General features: G+C 33.1%; 1 pseudogene; it reads left to right on the forward strand.

Annotated features, from left to right (window-relative positions):
- Nucleotides 1-9,715: 9,715 nt before the first annotated feature.
- On the forward strand, nucleotides 9,716-19,114 carry LOC114377924 (annotated as a pseudogene).
- The last annotated feature ends 2,809 nt before the right edge of the window (nucleotides 19,115-21,923 follow it).

Here is a 21,923-nt window from a genome sequence, read left to right on the forward strand (position 1 = left end):
AACCTCCTAGAGGTTAACACATCTTCCATCCGCTTCGGCCCCCGAGGTCCACATTCCTTCACCGCATTAACCATTCATCCCCTATGACTCGCAAGAGGATTCATCCTTACATTTGGGTTGTCCTCTTGAAATGTCAGCCACCTTCGTCAATCCAACTTTGGACCTTGTGTTTGAAAGCTATGCATTGTTCTATTGAATGCCCTAGGACACCTCCATGATAAGCACAAGTTGTGTTGGGCTTGTACCATCGAAGGAAGGGAGATTGGTAGATCTCCCCGGGGTTCACCATTGTCATTTGGTTGGTGATCAAGGATGGCAGCAAGTCGGCGTATGGCATCGGGATCGAGTGAATTCCACAAGCTTCTTTACCAGAAAATTCCTTCCTAGATTGACGCTTATGCTGGGATTGGAGTTACTGGCGTGGCGAGATTATGTGGGAGGCCTTTGTGGTTGAGTGGGTGCCCTTTGCTGAATGGGCGCCGAATTGGAAGGGTTTTCGATGTGGGCCGAAAAGCTTGGTTGGTGTAGGGTATATTGGTAAGTGTTGTGACAGGTTTGTTGGGATTTAGGCCAAGCAGGAGCTGAAGTCACAGCGTGGGTATCTCCTTCCTTCTTCTTGGCTCCACTTGCTTTGAATCTCCTATTGCTTGTGCTGGTAGGAGTGGCATAGTCGAACTTTCCCTTCTCAGGCCTACCTCGATCCTCTCGCCTGCAAATACCAAATCTATGAAGCTAGAGGACATGTAACCCACCATCTTCTCATAGTAGAACACTAGAAGCGTGTCCACTATCATAGTTATCATTTCTCTTTCCATCATGGCAGGTGCCACTTGTGCTGCCAGGTCCCTCCACCTTTGGGTATACTTTTTAAAGGACTCATGCTCCCTCTTGCTCATATTTTGCAATTGGGTTCTGTCATGAGCCATATCGGTATTATACTGATACTGCCTGATGAAAACAAATATCAAGCCCTTCCAAGAGCGGATCTGGAAAGCTTCCAAATTTGTATACCAGGTGACTACTGCCCCGGCCAAACTCTCTTGGAAGAAATGCATTAAGATCTTCTCGTCTCTAGAGTATGCCCCCATCTTTCAATAGTACATTTTCAGGTGGGTCTTGGGGAAAGTGGTCCCAAACACAACTCTGCCATGTAGGCGAATAGATAATCCTCAATTCCTTCGATGGCCCTTAGCCTCTCCTCGATGAGCTCCAATTTCTCCTTTTCTTCCACTACCGGAGGCAGTCTCCCCACGGAGAAGTGTAGAGGTTGCAACGGGCGCTGATGAGGGACTCCCGCGGCATTGGTTTGAGGCATACCACTACACGATGGACCTTCAACGGTGAACATAGGGTATGGTTCAAAGTCACCCTGAGCATGATCCCAAGGCTCTTCATGGGTGTCCCCCACAGGCTGAACAAAAGGTATATGCCTCGGTTGGGGTTGTTGGCCTTCAAAGGGAACGGGAACAGTGTGGTTAGCATTCTCATTGGGCATGTGCACGGTGATGGGTGGTGCATAGTTGGGGGGTAGGCCATATGGGTAAGCATTCCTATTATGCCCTATGTGTGGACCGCCTGTGCTGCCCAACACCTCTCCTCCTTGACCCACCATGTCTAAGATGGGTTGGTTCGCTTGGTTTATGGCGGATGGATGGGTCGGATCTGCTTTAGCGATAGCGCTGGTGGCGGCCACTTTGGTCGTATTGCTCTCCGTCATTCACTTCATGCTTAACATGGCCTCCATCATGGAGGTCATTTGATCCTTCATGGTCTCCATGTCAACCTTCATTTGCTCTTGCACTTCCTCTATCTCTGCCATGACTCTAGTTTTGGAACAGGTTCGATAGGGGTGTCGTAAAGTGTGTTTGTCTTTCTTGGTTATGGTGTTTATTTGACTATAACTGCTACATGAACAAAATGCAATGAGTATTGTGACAATGGACTAAACATGAATGCATGACAATGATATGTTGTCAAAGTATTGGACCCATGCAGAAATTTTAGCAGAGACATAGGATTGAATCTTATTTCATTAAGATACAAAATTGTCTATCTTGTCAAAGTCAAAGCCTAAATACAAACGCCTCAATGGTTCCTAATTATGTGGGACATCAACTCAATCATATGCTGACAATAATCGAAAAGCCCATGAACTTCCTCGAGAGCCGAGTACACGTCCGCCATTGCCTTGGCTTTGGCTAACAATCTTGGAAGTTCTTGACTTCCATTCAAAGTGAAAGTGAACCTATCCATCTACATCATAGCTTCTCTGTGTAATGAATCTACCACTCTCTCCCTCGCTTCCCTTTCCACTTGCAGGACTGATACCTTTGTGTGCTCATCCTCTAGCCTTTGCTCATAGGTTCCAGCTAGATTTAGGTTTTCTTTATACTGGTAAATGATAACCCAAATGTTCCCTTCCATCCTACTCAACTGTTCGGACAAGTTCCTCCTTGACCTTTGACAAGCCTTCAACTTGTCCTCTAATATCATACCTTTGACTCTTGACTGGTCTCTCTAGGCCCTTCGAAGCTTGAGTTCGTTGTTTCTGCCCTACAAAACCCCTCGGAACTTGTTTCGGGCCCTCTTCGTTTCCTGTTCTAATGCTTCGATTGTGGCCATGTTGACGTCCCTCAGCTTATCACACTCTTTTCGGACCTTGATGGTCGTCGTCTTGAACTTTTCCTTGACCGCTTGTGCTCTTTCAAGTTTTGCCTTCAAGGCTTGCACCTCTTCGCTCTCCTCTGGGGTTTCAGCCTCTTCCTCACTTGAAATCTTTAGCTTTGGGAGCCAAGTTATCTCTTGCATTCTAGCCCTCAGCCACTTGTGATAGCCGCCGACGATCCCATTGTTGCTTCCCTTAAGCTCCTTATCCTTTTTGTGCACCGCATTCCATGCTTTTCGAACTCTTTGAAGCACTCTTGATTTTGGTTCACTGAAGATTCGTGCAATGAAAGGCTTGCGATACTCTCTTCCGATGGTGCTCTTCTCATGGGGTAGCCAAGTTGTCTTATGGCAAGTACAAAATTATAATTGATACAACCCCTCGTTCCCATCAAGGGGACGTTTGTGAACCCTTCACATGAGGACAAAACTTTGGCCCTTCCTTCCTTTCATCGGGGGAACCAATTAATAGATGCCCTTACCATACCAGTCAGGAGTTGCTCCCAATTTGCTTTCCCTTTCTCGGCACACATGCGGTGACCTTGTAGAGGAGAGACAGGTCTACTTTCATGACAAAAGATGTGAGAGACCAACCATACATAAATAGCGGGGGTGCAACAAACAATCCTTGTGCTGCTCATCTCGCATCTCCAGTCAAATGTTTCATAGGCATCGGCCAAAATAGCAACGATTGAACTTTCCTTGATGTGGTTATAAGCAAGGAAGGCATCGATTGCCGCTAAATCCACTAGCCCATCCACATTTGGAAAGAGGACGACTCCGAACACCAATAGCACTAAGACATCAATGAATGAAGCCCATTCACCTTGTTCCGCAAAAGCCTTCACTTTTCTCTTCCTAGTGCTTCCTTGGTATTCCGACCACCCTATTTCTATTTTGTTTTACTCGGTCCAATTCTTGCGCCAAGACTTTGACCACTTTGGCTATTCTCGTCATGGAGGGGTAGAACCCAGAAAACAAGTACGGCTTCCTTCCTCCTAGCTGGAATCCCAAGATCCCTTTAAATTCTTCTATGGCTGGTACTAACTGAAAGTTCCCAAACATGAACCACCTCAGCGGCTGGTCGTAATATTGAATGAGGGATGGAATGGCTTCAACAGACACTTCTATCATAGCCAAATCCCATATCTTCCCATATATCTTGCGAAAAGCTTGACGTTGAAGTTGACCCATCCACTGCCCTAGCTCTTGCAAATTGGCTACTTCTAGGCTTTTGATTTTGACATGATAAAACCTTTTTCTTAAAAGAGGACGCTTGGTTCAATCCCATGTTTGCTAGAATGAAAGAAAAACTCTGTTGAGCAATACTTTGACACCCTATCATGGAAGGATATGATGAATGCATGAGGGGATGTTTATGCCATGCATCACAGAAATGCATTTATTTATAGACACAAGAGCCCGGAAGACCATCTCTCCTTACTCACAATGCATTGGGCATCATGGTTCATTCGCAGTCATTACCATGTTGCCCCATGCATGCATTTAAGGAGGTGACGCAGACCTTCTGACTTCCCGTGACAAAATGATGGGACAAATGCAATGCACAAGTGATGTCACAGTATGAGCATACATGCGTGAGAGCACGTAATTGATAGCACAAAGAGAAACATACGGGCATGGTAACATAATCAAGCACGGGAAAGACGCACACAATTATGACATCATTAAGGTATGCATGGCAATATCAATGAAACAAACATAGTGTGTTTGCTTCGTGCCCCTATTTTAGGAACCTAATAGGAAGGACTAAAGGTTTGCTACTTAGTGATAACCCCCAAGGTGGTTGCACATAACTTTCAAAGGTTTCTAGAGATATCATCCTCTTTGATATTAAACATTGTAGCGGTAGGGACTACCGGTGGCAATGTATCATCAAAGAGAAAAACTCTAGATAAGGTTTCACTATCATCAAGCGAGTTGGAGACTCAGCATGACCACAGATCAACCTCCACTTCCTATGTTCCCATGGACCCGGGTATATGGCCCTAATAACTCATCGTGTGTGCAAAAGTGTAGATGACTTGTGTGAATGAACAAATATTTATAGACATGCATATGATAAGGAAACTGATACACCAAATACAAAAACATCCAAAGAGTTATATGAATACAAGAACATAAAAGAAAGAAAGGGAAACAACACAAAGAGGAAGTCATGATAAATGTGCACAAAGATTAAATGGCTTAACTCTCTAACAATGTCCCCAATAGAAGTGTCAACTGTCGCAACCTACCCTTCGACGAGAGGGCAAGTGAGACTCAAGGGTGCATCTTCCAAGAAAGGAAAAGACGAGGGAGTCGCCACCAACGTTTATTCCAAGAAAACGTTAGAAAAACCAAGAAAGGGGTCTACGAATTTTAAGAATAAGGGTTCAGGAGTTGTTTACGTGCGGGGAAGGTATTAGCACCCCACGCGTTCGTCACAAGGGATGACAACCTTTAATCAAATGTGCAAAATCATGACTTCAATATTTGTTTATTTTTCCCTTTTATGTTTTTTTTAGATCGACAAGGGTGTTGCCCTTGCTCCTACATATCCTCAGGTGCAATGAGGAAATCATACCTACGTAGTTCTTTAAAAGCAAGAAAGTTACGCGTAGGGTTGATTTTAAACTTTTAAATGGTTCATTTTAACTGATAAAAGTAAAAAAGGCCGTTAAGGCATTGGACCTTTGAACGGATTCAAGCAATTTTTGTGGATAAAAGCTTGTTTATGTGTTGATTTTAACTTTGGTTTTGCTTATTTACTTTCAAACTCATTAAAAGATGACTTGCAAAGTAAATGACCGATTGAATCTTTATTTCACATTGATAAACCGAGGTTATGACACAAACGATCGATTGAAACTTTATTTTACAATGACTAAGTGAGATTACAACACAAATGATCGGTTGAAATTTTATTTTATAGTGATTAAGTGAGATTACGGCTCAAACAATCGGTTGAAATTGCTTTACACAAAGACATGAGATCACTGACGGTTGAAGAATGAGATGAAGATATGAGAAGCAACAAGAGGGACCCCTAAGGGTGCATAGATTGAATTCAAAGCTTCAAAATAAAATCTAACTGATCGACGAACGAAGAGCGGACGAAGAATGGAAGTAGGAATCGATCACGGAAGCGATTAGAAAATGCCTCGGCCTCGTTTTTTCTTCTTGTTTCTCCTTCTTCTCACTAATTTCACTAAAATCCTCTCAATATATGGTGTTGAACCCCTTACCTCAGCCTCCTCACGCCTATTTATAGGAAATGAGGGGTGGAGGTTGCATAGCAGCTCGCCCAGGCGAGCTGGTTGCTTTCTCCAGAAGTAACCTTGCTCGCCCAAGCGAGCTGGTTACTTCATCCCTAAGCTTTCTGGTGGCACAGGCGAGCCAGGGACCTGAAAACGTCACCAAATGACCATTTTGTCCTCCCTTTTGTAATTGTAGTTTAGTTACTTTACATTTTTACAATTGATGACTCCTTAACATTAAATATTCTTTTAATTCATAGTAAATAATAAATTTATGATGGAATTTCTGGAAAAAAAAAATCGTTTCAAAATAGAATGAAAATGATATGTTATGGTTTTGATTTTAAAATTTGCATGTTAATTGTGGGGTTATTAAAAAATAGACAGCATATTAAAAAAATTCCTAAAAAATAACATTGATTTTAATAAAAAAAATCGATATTGTATGTTATATTAACATCGATCAGTTCTTTAAAAAATTGATGTCAACCTTCATAAACAACATCAATTTTTAATAAAAATTGATGTTGTTTTATGACCAGCAACATCAACAAAACCGATGTTAATATAGACATACAACATCGATTTTTACTAAAAACCTATGTTGTCTGCATATATCGACATTGATTTGGGTAAAAATCGATGTTGATATGAAGATATATTACTATTTTTTTATAATTCTTATTATATAACATCGGTAATTTGAATAACCAATGTTGTCATTTTATATTAACATTGGTTTTGGAAAATCAATGATAACAGTATTACTTTCAACATCAGTATTTTCTATGTGGAAAATCCTTAATAACCAATGTTGAAACCCTATTTTTTAGTTGTGAAGGATGGTTCTTCAGAGAACCGTTCTAGAAAGGTACCATTCTAAGACAGTTCTTAGCTAAGAACCGTTTTGGAAGACTATCTTTCTTAGACATTTCTCTGAAAAACCATTTCTCTGAAAATAATATATATATATATATATATATATATATATATATATATGTATATATATATTATTTAAAAATATTATTTTCTTTATATGTTTTTAAAGAAATTTCATATTTCATGTACAACGTATAAAAATTTCATATTATTTTTAAATAAATTTTATGTTAAATCAACACAACTTTGGCAACAAATGAATTTTGTAAAATATACCAACTTCTAACAAAATATATAGTAATATTGCTAGTTTTAAATTAAAATTTATTGATAATATAAACTGTGAAGCACTTTGAATACTCATCAAGAATGCAAGCCTTTGTTAGTGAAATAGTAAACAAATGAAAAGGATAAAATAATAAATGAAAGTTCTAGATGTTGGTTTACATAAGAAATTTTCACAAACCAAAAATTAAGTAAGGAAATGAAATATAATTAAATCAGAACCTCTGCATTAGTTCCCATGTCGTCAGGGGGAGGAACATCTCTCTAAATGCCAATGAGATCATCAATCTTTATCAAAGTTGGCCATGGAGGCTGAAATAGGTGAACCAAGGAGATGTCAAATGCTTGTTTTACGCCATTTTAATATCTTCACATTTTAACATCTTCGAGTATACACAACTAGTTATATGCAAATTCTCTACATATATGCATAAAACCGCTCGTTTTTATTAATAAATATGTAAGAGAATATTAATTCATATTGGACATGTAAGATAAACCTGAAGAATATTTACTTTTTGGATATATTATACGTATTGGACTAGTTTACTTAAAGCCTTTTTTTAATAAAAAAACAAAAAGCTTTTAATAAAATAAACAACTTTTTCCTTCGATATATTTGTCAACACTGTTTTTAAAGTAAATTTTTTATTTTTTTTAAAGAAGCAAGTTTGATATGCCTCTTAAAAAATTATTAATTAATTTAAAAATCACAATTTATAATATTTTTTAAATTTAAAAAATTGATTCTACTAAGAGATGCAACACATTGACTTCCCTTCAATCTTGTGTTATAATACATACTTTACTGCCTAATTAAGATATACAAATATATTATATCTTACTCTATATTTTAGAAAGATAAATTAAAAATTATTTGTATATTCAATCTTGTGTTATAATACATACTTTACTGCCTAATTAAGAGATGCAACACATTTTTTTTTAATTTTTTATATTTTAGAAAGATAAATTAAAAATTATTTTTTCTATAATTCGTATATTCAATTGTTTATGTTTTAAAGAAATTAATAAAAAAAGATATAAACAGTTTAATTTGACAAATGATACATTGAAACAAAAATAAGAAAAAGATAAAAAAATGAAAAAAAAGGTATGTGCATAGTATTTTCCTAAATATAAGTGTTAATAATACATTCTCTGCCCATATTTTTTCTCATATATTTTCTACTATTAATTAAAATTTGTTTGAAGTTTCAAAATTATAAGTATGACCTATTAAATCATAAGATTGATTCGTAAAATTTTATAACTAATAACAAAAATGTGTTCACATGAAAGAAAGTCTATCAGCAAACAAAATGGGATCTAAACGTTACCTATTGCTTCCTAAGACTCAATTCAACATAGAAGGCATCATGATATCAACAAAAAACCTTCCTTCAACTCTTCGAGTAAAAAATTGTAGAGTAAAGGAAGCAACACTACTACAAAAGCGTCTTTTTACGATGTGTATTTTAAGACGGTTGTATATAACCATCTTAGAAAATGGTGCGGTGGTAATTTTGTAATAAAGGAAAAAAATGTTTTTAACATCGCACTTTATAAGGCGGTTATAAATAACTGTCTTAGAATGTCACTTGGTGGCAATATTGTAATTACGATTAATTAAGACAACGACGAAGGACACAAAGGACCGTTTTTGTACAGGCTCTTCAATAATTGCAGTATACCCTAGCTAGCCCACGAAGAAACTTTACTTTGTTATGTCGCCCCCTCTCCTCTGTTGTCTTACGACGTTAGCCATAGAAGTCTCAAAAGAAGAAGCTCGAGTGGCACCCGCACCGGCAGTAGTGGCGATGCTGCCATCCCCTAGCATGGGCCACCTAATCCCAATGATCGAGTTCACAAAGCGAGTGGTGTGCTACCATAACCTGGCGGTGAGCTTCATGATCCCCAGTGACGACCCACCTTCAAAAGCCCAAGAGGCAGTTCTGAAGGCCCTTCCGGACTCCATTTCCCACACCTTCCCCAAACATGAGTCTGCATCACCGAAGGGAGGAAGAGATGTTGGGGAGCAGTGAGAGCTCACCCTACTCCCCCAAATCCATCAAGCACACTAGATCTCTCCCCCAGATCCATCAACTACCTCCTCCGCGAGCAACGCCTCTTGTTCATCCTCATCGACTCCACCTTCTTCATCATCCAGCCCACTCTCTCTTGCATGGGCCCACCCGAGCCGGTCCACACATTCCTCCCTCAAATCGGGCTTGCTCGCTTCAGCGGCACAAGGCTCACACGGGCCGCGTTCCTATCGGGATTGGCGACAGGAGGCAGCGAATCATCGTCACCGACGGCTCGAGCTTCATCGAGAGCCACCTCATTGACAAACTCATCGCTCGCGGTGATGACATCATCGTGATTGACAATTTCTTCACGGGAAGAAAAGAGAGCCTGATGCATCTGTTCGGGAACCCTAGGTTCGAGCTCATTCGCCACGACGTCGTTGAGCCGATTCTATTCGAGCTCATTCGCCCGTGAAGACCATCATATCCTTTCTCTCTATCTTCTAACTCTAACTTGTCGTGTTTTTAAGTTCCAGCCCTCTTTTTTCATAATTTTTTGTGTTTTGTGTTGAATTTTGTGATCCTTAATTGTTGGCTTACAAGACGAATGTGATGGGCATGCTTAACATGCTTGGCCTTGCGAAGAGAATTGGGGCTAGATTTCTACTTACTAGTACTAGTGAGGTTTATGGTGATTCGTTGGAGCATCCTCAGAAAGAGACTTACTGGGGAAATGTGAATCCAATTGGTGAGTGAGTGAATGAATGGACCATGCTTTTATGTTTTAACATAAATAACTTGTGTTTTCGTTGTTGGTTTGGTTTGGTGATTACAGGTGAGAGGAGTTGTTACGATGAAGGGAAAAGGACTGCGGAGACGTTGGCCATGGATTGTCATTGGGGTGTTGGTGCTGAGGTAGGTTATGTGTTTGTTGAATTGATCAGAGCTAGTTTATAATTAACAAATATTTTTCAAAAAAAAATAAAACCATGGCCAAATGGAATGTTACGGCCTGAATGCAGTTGTGTGATCTGCTGAAATCTAGAGTTGAATGTCTGGCCTTTCTTCAACAGTTGAGTGTGCTCGGGCTTCAGTTTCACAGATTATAGATGGTATCTTTTGCAGTGTGAAATGGTTTTTCGCATTTTGGTGATTTCAAATAATTAGTGCTTTCTCTTTATTTGTTTCAAGTTTAGAATGATAATAAAAGAAAAAGTTATTGGTTGTGGCAGAATAAGGTAATTCCTAGGATATGGTTAGCGAAAATGATCTCTGGGAAGGTGAAAGTTTTGACTCAGAACAAGAAGTTTTGATCTCTGGGAAGGTGAACGTTTTGATCTCTGGGAAGGTAATTCTTGTTTCTGCTTATACCTCCAAATATGCTTCTCAGTCGAGGCACAAATTCCAATTGGGGAAAAGTATATTTTAGAAAAATGTATTTGTAAAATACTTATTGTGAAATAAACATGAAAGGCTTATTTTTGCACTAAAATAATTTCAATGAAGCTGAAATAGGCAGGCTTCTCATGCTGGTTTTGAAAATTTGAAATCTTATTTGAATCTGTTGCAACCTGATTGAGAAACCACCATTTTCTGTCCTCTGAATCACAGTCACACAATTCATTCATAAATTGTCAAATCACACCAAATTGAGCTATACTAATTGCACTTGGTTTATCTTTTGAATTGGCATGTGTTCGGCTGTCTTTGGAGCTTTTAGCATAAATTGGCTACGTATCAGCATGACTATTTCTAACAGATCAAAAAAAGGGCCAAAATTATGGGTGTACCTACATCACCCACACAATTTTTATGAAGCCAGAATTACCATTGGATCTGCCTATGCTATTTAAACAATCAGGACTTTCTGACACATTTAACATATTTTTCTTTCCCTATGTCTAACTTTTAAAATTCATATTAAAATAAGTACTAAATTAAATATAGGGAGTGTTATGTACCAATATATATATTATCCCAGTTGATGGATTCTTAGTTGCCCAGTGTTTTACTAATCTTTTAGCACTGTGGTCTGCTCTGACAATTCAATTTTACTCTATTTTTGTTGCAGACTACATAGCATCAGTTCATGCAAACTACATAACATCTTTTAGCACCGTGGTCTGCTCTGACAACACATTATTATGAACTGATGTTTAACTATTTATGTCTCTAGTCACTTGACTATTTGAGAATAGTAATATACCACTACTATTTTTTAGCAAAATTAAACTGGAAACTTCTAGATTTAATATTTAATAATGAACTTTTTTAAGTTTGTATAATGCGTGCTTTCTCTACGGGGATGTCCATCCACTTTGTTCTATTAAATGTCAGGAAATAAGTAGTATCATGTTACAACTCAATAAGTTTATGTCAGGATTGCATTGTTGGACTTGATATCATTGGTATCATATGTTTCCCATTCCTTTATGCCTTTATGGGCATCATGTTGCAGTCCTGTTCGTTTTTTATATGGATAAAGATTTTTCTTGCAATGCAATGCTCAGAAGTCTCAATCATTAATTTACACGCCTTTTCCATAGTCTGCTTCTCTGTAGCCCTTTTCATTCATCTATAGGATAACAATCACTAGCATTTTGTAATTAGGAATGCCTTTTTCTTCTTTGGCTGTGAATAATGTTGTTTTATGAATTCTATCTATGATCAGTTGCTGCAAACATATTCTACCAAATGCATTTGAAATTTCTGTTTCTCTCTAATTGATTTCTTTGCTCTTTTGTAGGATTTGACCCCTGTCCAACTCCAGAGTGGTGAGTTGTTTGCATTCTTCCTAGTATGATATCTTCCCTTTTTATTCTTCCGTATATTTGAGTGATAAACAAGAAATAACTCTTTATCATCTACCTTTTCAGTCCAGATATTTTTTTATGATCTTATTGAGACAAGTTCATTGTAAGTTAGCTAAAACAATAGGAAAGAATTTCTAACTATTGTGGTTTGTTCCATTAGCGCTTAGCAAGACATTCTCAGTGAAAAAGAAAAAGGGAAAGCTACGAAAAGCTTGGGATGGGAGCAAAGTTATTTATAATGTTGCATCATGGGGGGCTACGGCCATAGGGTAAGTGGTTATTCCAATCCCCACCTCTTTTTATAATTAAGGAATTTATTGTAGCATTCACCCTTTGCATAACTTGCATATCTTGCCCGTGGATTTGCCTGCTGCCTGATAGCGTTTAATAGTCCGTCGTGTGATGGTCTGATGGACACTAAAATAAAGTTTAACAATTAAGTGCATGTTTAATTTATAATTGACACATTTTTATATAAATTCAACTGATAAAAATAATAGCATAAAAAATTGTCATGGTTGCTTTATCTTCCTTTCCTCGCCTCCAACTCCAACTTGCTTTACCTTCCAATAAGTTTAAAACCCTGATTGCATGGTTGCTATTTTTATTTATTAGGAAAAATAATAACATAAAAAATTATCAAGTAAACTGCTGATTCAAGCTTAGTCAGTAAAGCCTTTGATTTTGGAATTTTTATTATTGTTGTTTTTACTTATAAGTTTTAAACTAAAAACTGTTCTTAAAAAAAAAACTAAAAACTATTATTTTAAACAATAGAACTATAGTTTGTATATGCATCAAATTATTTATAAATAAAACGTTAACATAATCAATAAGTCATATAGTTTCTTACTTTTCTAATTTAATGCTTAATTGATTCTTTTATTATCTCATTTTGTCTGATAATATCAACAGCTTTTTTAAAACAATCATCCAATAGTAATATACACGTGTCAAATATTTAAAACAATCAATGAGAATTTTGAAAGGAAAACCAGTTATTATAATACGTAATTATGATAAGAAAAGGATTAATATAAAAAAATAAAAGGAAATAAGTTTGAAAATTTTAAAACAATTTTGGTAAGAAGTTATTATACCAACAGATTTTCTTTTTTTTTTTTTTTAAATTGTGGAACATACATATTCAATAATTGTCCCTCAAATGTAGCGTTAAATGCTTGTTAATTAAATACTTTTTCAATGATAAAAAAAATTCCTGTTAAATTCCTTAATGAAAGGCCTGTTAAATATTCAACATTCAACATATAGTAAAAAATTATTAAAAGGAAAGCAACTATTAAAGCAAAAAATCATGACAAGAGATTATAGTAATAATAAATTTGAAAAGGAAAATAGTTTAACAATTTCAAAACAATTATTAAAAAATTACTGTAACAAATAGTTCCTATTTTTAAAAATTTAATTGTAGAATTACACTCAATTAGTCTTCCTACAAATTAATACGGTAATGCATATATTCTCTATGGTAATAAAAGGAAAATACCGTCAATCTTTTCACCAATTAAAATGCATATATTCTTTATACGGTAATGCATATATTCTTTATTTTATTTTTTTAAAATTTCAAAAGAGCAAGTGCTTCACATGTGTGTTATTTGATACAATAATAGTTTACATTATTATTGTAATTTTTCCTCTTTGTTTTTGTAATTGTATTATTGGTCCTTCTCTTTTGGTCCACCAAGCCTTGCAGCAGCTTCATCAACTTCTTTCGTGCCTGAATATAGTTAAGTTGCTTTGAACATTTTAATATAGATTTCCCTGTTTTCCATTTGGTGCAATAAGGTAATAATTTTCTTTTTATTATGAAGCAATTAAAAGTAGGTGCAACCCAGCATTTTATTTTGATTGATGGAACATGGAGCAATTCAGCAGCCATGTTTAGACGCCTTCAGGTTACTTCTGGGTGGCTTTCTTGTTTTTTTTTCTTCTTATTTTGTATATTTCATAATACGATTCAAGTTGAAAAATACAAAATTAATCTGCTGCATGACTGTTAGGGTGCTTAGGTGGGATAAAATGTCATTATATGAAATGAGGTTATAATACCAAGCAATAAAAAATTAATCTGCTTTTTACGACGGTTTAAAATCGTCGTAAAAAATCCTATATAACCGACTTAGAATCGTATATTTGTAGTAGTACAAAAATGAATTTTTGCATTTAATAATCAGCACACATCATATGTATATAAATAATTCACTAAAGCAAACATATATTATTATTGTAGAGAAGCAAAAAAACAACTAACATTGAAATAATAATTAATAAAAAAGTATTAGAATATAGTTGATAGATAATAAATGTAAACAATCTTCCGAGGAAATAATAAGGTTCAAATTTTGCATTACTTATTATTTAAAGTATTAAAATGCATACTCTTGGAAGAGGTAGCGAGGAGGGGGAAGGTTAAGGGGGTGCAGGACTTGAGAGTGAGGGAGAGGAAGAATCTATACAAGCTTTTAAGGCATGGAGGAAGTTAAGGGTGTATGAAAGAGAATGAAATTTTAAGTGTCAAAATAAGAAGGTGCTGAAAAAAGACGATTTTCTAATAAAATCATCTTTAAATTTGAATACTTAATTTTTAAGACGATTTTTATAAAATTATCGTCATAAAATTTTTATTATTTACAAAATTATCATTACCTAATATTTTATTTTAAGATGATTTCGTATAACCATTCAAAAATACGTATAATAAAAAATAATTTTTTTAATAATGATGGTGGATTTAGATTGACTTTATGGATTTAAATTAACTTTATAACAACAACAGTAAAAAAAAGTTATTACAAGCACAATTCCCACCACCTCACATTTAATAAAACATGAAACAACACTGCCATCATGATTTGGATCTCTTTATTATTTTTAAGAAAAAAATGATTATACATGGTCATTCTCATTCAAGGATCATCTATTATTTATGATAAATTTATTATTTTTATAATAATTATTTTAGAAATCATACTAATGATGAATTTTGATTAAATAATAGTATAAAAATATTTTACATTATTCATATAAGATTAATAAACTTTTTTAATTTATATATATTTTATTTTGTTAAACTTCTTATATTTTAAAATCAATGAATTTGGTATTCCAATTTAGGAAAATAGGTAGAATTAGTCCCCACCCATAAGTAACGTGATTAGTCTTGGTTGTTGGTGTAACTTATGGTTGACAGGTGGCAGTCGCATGCCATCAGCACTAAAACCAAGTTGTTTTTTTTTTCTTTTTACAAAAAACCAAGTTGATTTACCCAAAAAATAAAAATTAATAAAATTCTCTTCCCAATTAATGATTTTGTTTGGCCAAGTTAATTTGATTATTAAAATTATGTAAAATTATTTAAATATTATAGTAATTATCTTACATTTTTATAATTGTAAAACATGTAAGAGTTTGAACGTATTTTTCTTATTATCTAGTAAATTTTATTAAATAATAGGCGAATCCTGTTAATGTTGAAAAAGTAGTTTTACATTATTTTTACTTTCTCTTTTAAGAAAGTTTAACGATATTTTTCCTTCCATGCATTATTATAAAAACAACTTATACGGTCATCAGATGTTATGGGCCCAAATCAGGATGAAATAATAAGTAGGACCCTTTTATATTTAATTATAAAATTATATGAAAAAATAAACACTTAATTTTATTAAAATTGATATGTTTTGTCACATTAAACAAATGACTTATTTTTGCTGAATATAAAAAGACGTATCATATTTTTTATTCAATTTATTCTTTATTTATCATCTATTATTTAATTTATTCTTAAAAAAAGTATATAATATAAATATTTATATATAAGATAAACATAAAAAAAAAAGATAGGTTTGACTTTGCACGGAAAAGGTAAGATAAGTTATGGTTTATATAAAAGGTAAATTTATATTTTTTAAATTCATCACGGTCCCTATTGAGTTTTATTGAATTTGAGTAAATTTGTGGGAAATACGTCATATTTTATTATTATTCTTTTAATTTACATATATATATATTTAAAAAATTGTTTTATATATATGATTAATTTAATTTATATTTTGTCTTCAAAGAAAATATTCTTGTTGAATTGATATCTTATATTATCAGTAAAATATCATTTTATATTATAGCTAAGATATTTTTATTGTTTACTAACATAATAATGATTAGTTTTATTTTCTTTATAATTTGAGTCTTTTATTTATGTTTCTTGTTTGAAAAAAACTAACAACCAACGAGATAATACTTTTTAATCACATGTTACGTGCCAATATAAATAAAAAGAGACATGAAATAAAATAATAATTTCAAGCCATTTATAAAAACAATATATTATAATATAAAAAAATTATATGACTATATACTTTTCTTTTAAAAAAATTGGACCCCTTTTAGCTACATTCTCATCTCCAAACAAGACTCAAGTTCGGCCTTGGTTATACAACTATAAATAGTTATATTATAAGTACTTGTTCAATAAGACTGGATTAAATGGTTTATCCAAGTGCAGCCGTAGGCCTTAGAATACATATGTACTCTGAGTTTAGTGAACTTTATATGGCTTCTTCGAATGCCGATGGTGCTTTTCACACAACCAAAACGTGTTTCTGCAATATTTTTTTTTTCATTTATGATTTCTTTACTTAGAGTGTTTTAAAATTTTCAAGGTATATATTTTATTTATTTATTTATTCAATTGTTTAAATATTTAAAATATATGTTCATTTTTTTGTTAATTTAAATAATAATAATATATTATTTTTGAAACAGAAAAAAATATTGTTATAAACACAAATGTATTGTATTAGGTTCCTCTTTTTATTATAATAGATAAATATGAGTATTGAAAAAAGTCTGAAAAAAATTATTTAACAGATCTAGAAATTAAATAATTTTTGTAAAATAATTATGTATTTTATATAATTCAAACTTCTGTACAGAATTTAATTTCTTTGATAACAGAATGTGAATTAAATTCAAATCAATTTCTTAGAAGTTTTAAAATATTTTAATTTAATTCATATAATTAGTGAGATGTCTAAATAAATTTTTAAACTAAATTGGATTAGTAATGTCCAAATGAATTTAATTTATTTATAGTATTGGTTTATTCTTAGCAACTCAATTAATTATTTTAAATTGTAAGAAAATTTTTAATTGATTAGTCTAACCCTATCATACAAATAAAGAAAAATAAATAAATTTTAAAAATAACAAAATATATATTTTTATCAATATTTTATTGCCTTTTAGAAATTAAAAAAATTAAATACATGAACAATGCCTAAAAAATTGTTTTTTTTGTTGTAATCGATGATATGAATTAAATCATTAAATTAAGATAAATACACATTTTTATCACTATAGATTTGGGTAAAGGCACCTAAAAGGGATTTGTATATATGTACTCGGTAGTTCGATATAAAATCCCATTGAAAGTTTTAGAGATATTGTGTTTGATACTCAAAGTGGTGATACTTTTCTCATTAGTAATGTCAATACATTGACATTGACATGCCTAATATGGTGCAGTGACACAATGAGTTTATTTTTGAATAATTTTTCTTTGCTAGGGGTGTCTCGAATATGTAACTTGCTGGGTGTTTTATTGGTTAGGAATCTTTTCGTTTTGAACCTACAACTAAATTTTTTTAATAAATTTATTCTAAAAAATTTCTTTATTTTTGTTATCTTCTCATCTTCCTATCTTATTTTAATTTTCTTTGCAAAAATATTGCATTGCATACAACTCAGGTGAGCTAACTTTTTCAATTGAAATTGTTGGATTTGGTTTGTATTCAATATTCATTGGTTTGGTTTTTTTTTATTAATTTCATTTAGGGCTTTTATCTCTTTTTTTCAAATAATTTCATGCAATATTATTTCTATTTCTTATATATATATATATATATATATATATATATACAACTTCCCTCCATTTTATAAGTACTTGTGTCCTATATTCGGTATGAGCGGTGGATGTTGTTAGAGGAAGATTATTGGTAGAGAATCACATACTAAGAAATCTTCTTTAATTGTGAGAAAAAAAGTGTAAATTGTTTTTCTTCTATTTTTGTTCTTCATTGTTTGGAATTTTTCATATCAGGATATTTAATATGAATGTCCTTGAAATTTATATTACCTCTTCTAATAGAAACTTTCAATGTGTTTCAATAGTTTTAAAATCATTTCAAACCAAAGTTAATTGTAGTTTGAATTGGTGGGCTTCATATACATGGTTAGCTTTTTAAGACTTTTCAGAATTTGAATGTAGTATCATTGGATGATGCAAGAATGACAACTCTTTCAATTATTGTTGAGAGAATTTGAAAGAATGCATTTGATATATTTAAAATCAATCTATCCTAACATAGTAAAAGATACAATTTTCTCTCCCTGCGTCCATTTTGGTAAGAATCTTCTCCCAAGTATTAAGATTTTCTGAACTTGATTTGTTTTCTTTTTTAATTTTGAAATTGATGCATAAAGGTTATATATTTACTTTTTTGTTAAATTCTTTTTCCCAAATCAGATTCTTTTGTGATTTCAAATCCTCTTCCAAATCAGTTTCTTGTGTTTTCTACAATTTTTTGAAGTTGCTTTCCTGTTGCAAGTCTTTCATTTAAACATCAAGTGAATTGTTCTTTTTGTTAATCTTATTCATTTATATCTTCAAATATTTTCTTTGATTTTTCATATGTTTCTCTTATTTTTTTGACATTTAAGAATTTGATCCTTACCTCCTTCAATTTTCTGATAAAATTTCAATTCAATAAGGTATAGTTAGCCTATGAATTATGCTTTCTTTAAGCCCCGCAGGCTCTTTCATTTCCTATTATAATCGATTTTCCTGAGAATTCTTTCCCTAGCTGAAGTTTTATAAAGTGATGATGCTTTTTAACTTTTGACAGGCATGACATATTGTTCTTTTGGGTGGCAAGAATGGTGATGATGGGACTGAATTCACTCCATTTTCTTATGCTTATTTGCATGGGCTAAGTAGGGATTCACAGGTGACTTCTAGTTGTATATGTTTTTTGTAGTTACCATGATTTTAGCCAGGCTGCTTTCCTCTGTTTTATGATTTTAAATCTTGTATTTTATTTAATACTCGAACTCTTACCATGTGTTTGGATGAGGAATTTAAAGATTTCTAGGAAATTCAAATTCACAGCATTTTGATCGTCTTGATTTAAATTCCTTTCATTTTGTAAATATTTTGTTTGGATGAAACAATTCAATTTCTTGTATTTTAATTTCCTTATTTGGATAAAGTAATTCAATTTCAATGAAATTCAAATTTTAATTTTTAAATATTTATTTAAAAATTAAAATTTTAATATTGAATGAAAATAAAGATGAGTCATTTTTTAAATAGTTAAATATTCAAAATAAATTTAATGTTATAAAATATATAATAATAAAAAATTTTAATACTTAATAATTAAATAATCAAAATAATTTTAATGCTAAACAATTTTGAATCTTATACAATATTTTTGTAGTAACACAAAAAAACTTGGATTAAACAATACTGCAAAATTAAAAGATGAATGATATGTAATTCTTTATTCTTGTTTAAAAAATTAATTACCTTGTCTTGCAATAATTTAAAAAAAAACATATTAAAATTAAATAATTATGTAATTTAAGGACAATTATTTCGTACAAAATTCAAATGATATTAATTTCATTGTTCGTACGGGAAGAAAATTCAAATTGTTAATAACACACCAACGCATAAACACGAATCAACACAAGCATTACAAGGTCTTAATTAATCAAGTTCCAAACAAAGATCTTAAACAAAAATTACAAGGTCCAAATTTAAAAAAAAAAAAAAACATTCTTCATTCCATAATCTTCATTCATCATCAAGTGTAAAAGTTCGATGAACCTGAATAATTAACATCCAATGCTGTCATTTAGGGGAGAAGAAACAAGATAATATAAGTCACAAGAGGAAAGACAAATAACTACAGTGAAAATATGAGCTTAATTAGGCATAAAAAAGACACAAATTTATAATTTGAAAATTGAAATTGGAAATGTAGACAAAAGGTTACTCACCAAGTTTCATTCTCCAAGATGTGTTAAAACATAATCTGTCTTTTGGTGAATTGGAAGGACTTTCACAATAGCTAACTGCTTTGGATCGTCAGCTAACCATTTAATAGCTTTAGCCCATTGTTGTCTACTAAGATCTGGTATCAAAGCCGCCTCACGTAATACTTATTGAATATCTTCATCATCAACTTTACCATCCATTTTTTCCACCATTTGGTTAAAAGAGTTCGCCATTTTATCCAAAGAAGCTGCTATTCCTTCTTTTTCTCCCATCTTTCTCTTGTGAGGATGTGTGCCAGAAGAAGTCGAACCTTGTCTTTTTCCTTTTGTATTAGAGCTTGGTTCTTCTAAATCTATGGCAGTAGCACCTAACCCCATGAATTCCACTTCATTTGTTTGTCTACTCATCGCTTCATCAGCATCCATAGCAGTCTCAGCTCCATGACCGTGGCTCTATCTTTAGCACACAAATCCACTATATCATCCCCCAATTTTGAAGCACCTTGAGTCGAAACGGTTTAGCCGATTTATGCGACTGGAAAACAAAGAAAAAGTCAAATCCAATCTACTTTGAATAACAAATAGCAACATATTAAAGAATATTTACAGTGCAATATTCATTCCAAGCATTTTCATTCTCAACTGTGATCATGTGCTTAGTGCCATCCCAACCACGATCTCCATAATTTGATACGATTTTTGACATTATCTGATGTGACATTAACATTGAAGCTTGCAGATAACATTGCGGCTGCAGCATTCAATGTTGACCTTTTCCAACCTCCGTCACCCTTGTTACCCAAATTCCTTTGATCTCTAAGTACATCAGCCAATACACGTTCCGTTTCCAAATTTCATGTAAAATAACTTCTTGTTTCCTCATTATTTTTTCCTAAAAATTTTCTTTTGTCCGTCATTTTTTTATTAGACGACTCCATTGAAGTTAATGTCACTTATTCAACCTGCACATAACAAATAGTAGATATGACCTACTTTATTCATTTGACTAGTTCACTGCACAATCATAGAAAATATTTCAAGCAAAGTTTTTATGCAATAGCAAAGTACATAAAAGTCTATCTTCAATAGAAAAGTACAATAGTAACAAAGCACACAAAGTTTGTTAGCAATAGCAAATTACATTTAAAAAGAACTATCCCTAAGCAAAGTTTCTCCTAACTTGATAGTTAGCAAACATATTCATAGCTAATGTATCTCGAAATCTTGTCCATTCCTCGGTAGCTTGAATAGTTGTGATATCATCTATGACATTATTTTGAACTTCTTCCCTTGATTGATGGACTAACTCTTCATCAACAACAGATAAAAATTCTAAGTCTTGAACTTCTAAAAGTTGATCAGTTTGTTGTTCGTCTCTTATGAAATTGTGTAACACAAAACAAGCATTGATAATTCTTATTTGTGTCTTTATATCAAAAAATGAAGGAGTTCTTAATATACTCCATCTCTTTTTTCAAGATCCCAAATGACCTTTCTATTGCATTTCAGGCACTTGCATGACGAAGATTAAATAACTCCTTGTAACTTTAAGGGGTGTTTCCAATCCACTCATTGAGATGATATCTAGTCCCTCGATATGGTGCTAAAAATCCCGGACCATTGGTATATCCCGCATCCACAAGAAAATACTTACCTACAATGTTCAAAATAACAAACATAGACTTAAACTAGACCAAAAAAAAAGAAAAAAAATTATTTCTAAGAAATATTACCAGTTGGAATTTCAAGTTTGTTTTGATGATGTAATGCATCTCGTAATACTCGAGAATCTCCTGCAGACCCTTCCCACCCTGGTAACACATAAATAAACCTTAAATCTGGACCACAAGCAGCTAACATATTTGTAGAGACATCACCCTTTCTATTACGATATCTAGGTCTCTCATCAG

This window comes from Glycine soja, chromosome 12 (genome assembly GCF_004193775.1).
Source record: "Glycine soja cultivar W05 chromosome 12, ASM419377v2, whole genome shotgun sequence".
In the NCBI taxonomy this organism is placed as follows: domain Eukaryota; kingdom Viridiplantae; phylum Streptophyta; class Magnoliopsida; order Fabales; family Fabaceae; genus Glycine; species Glycine soja.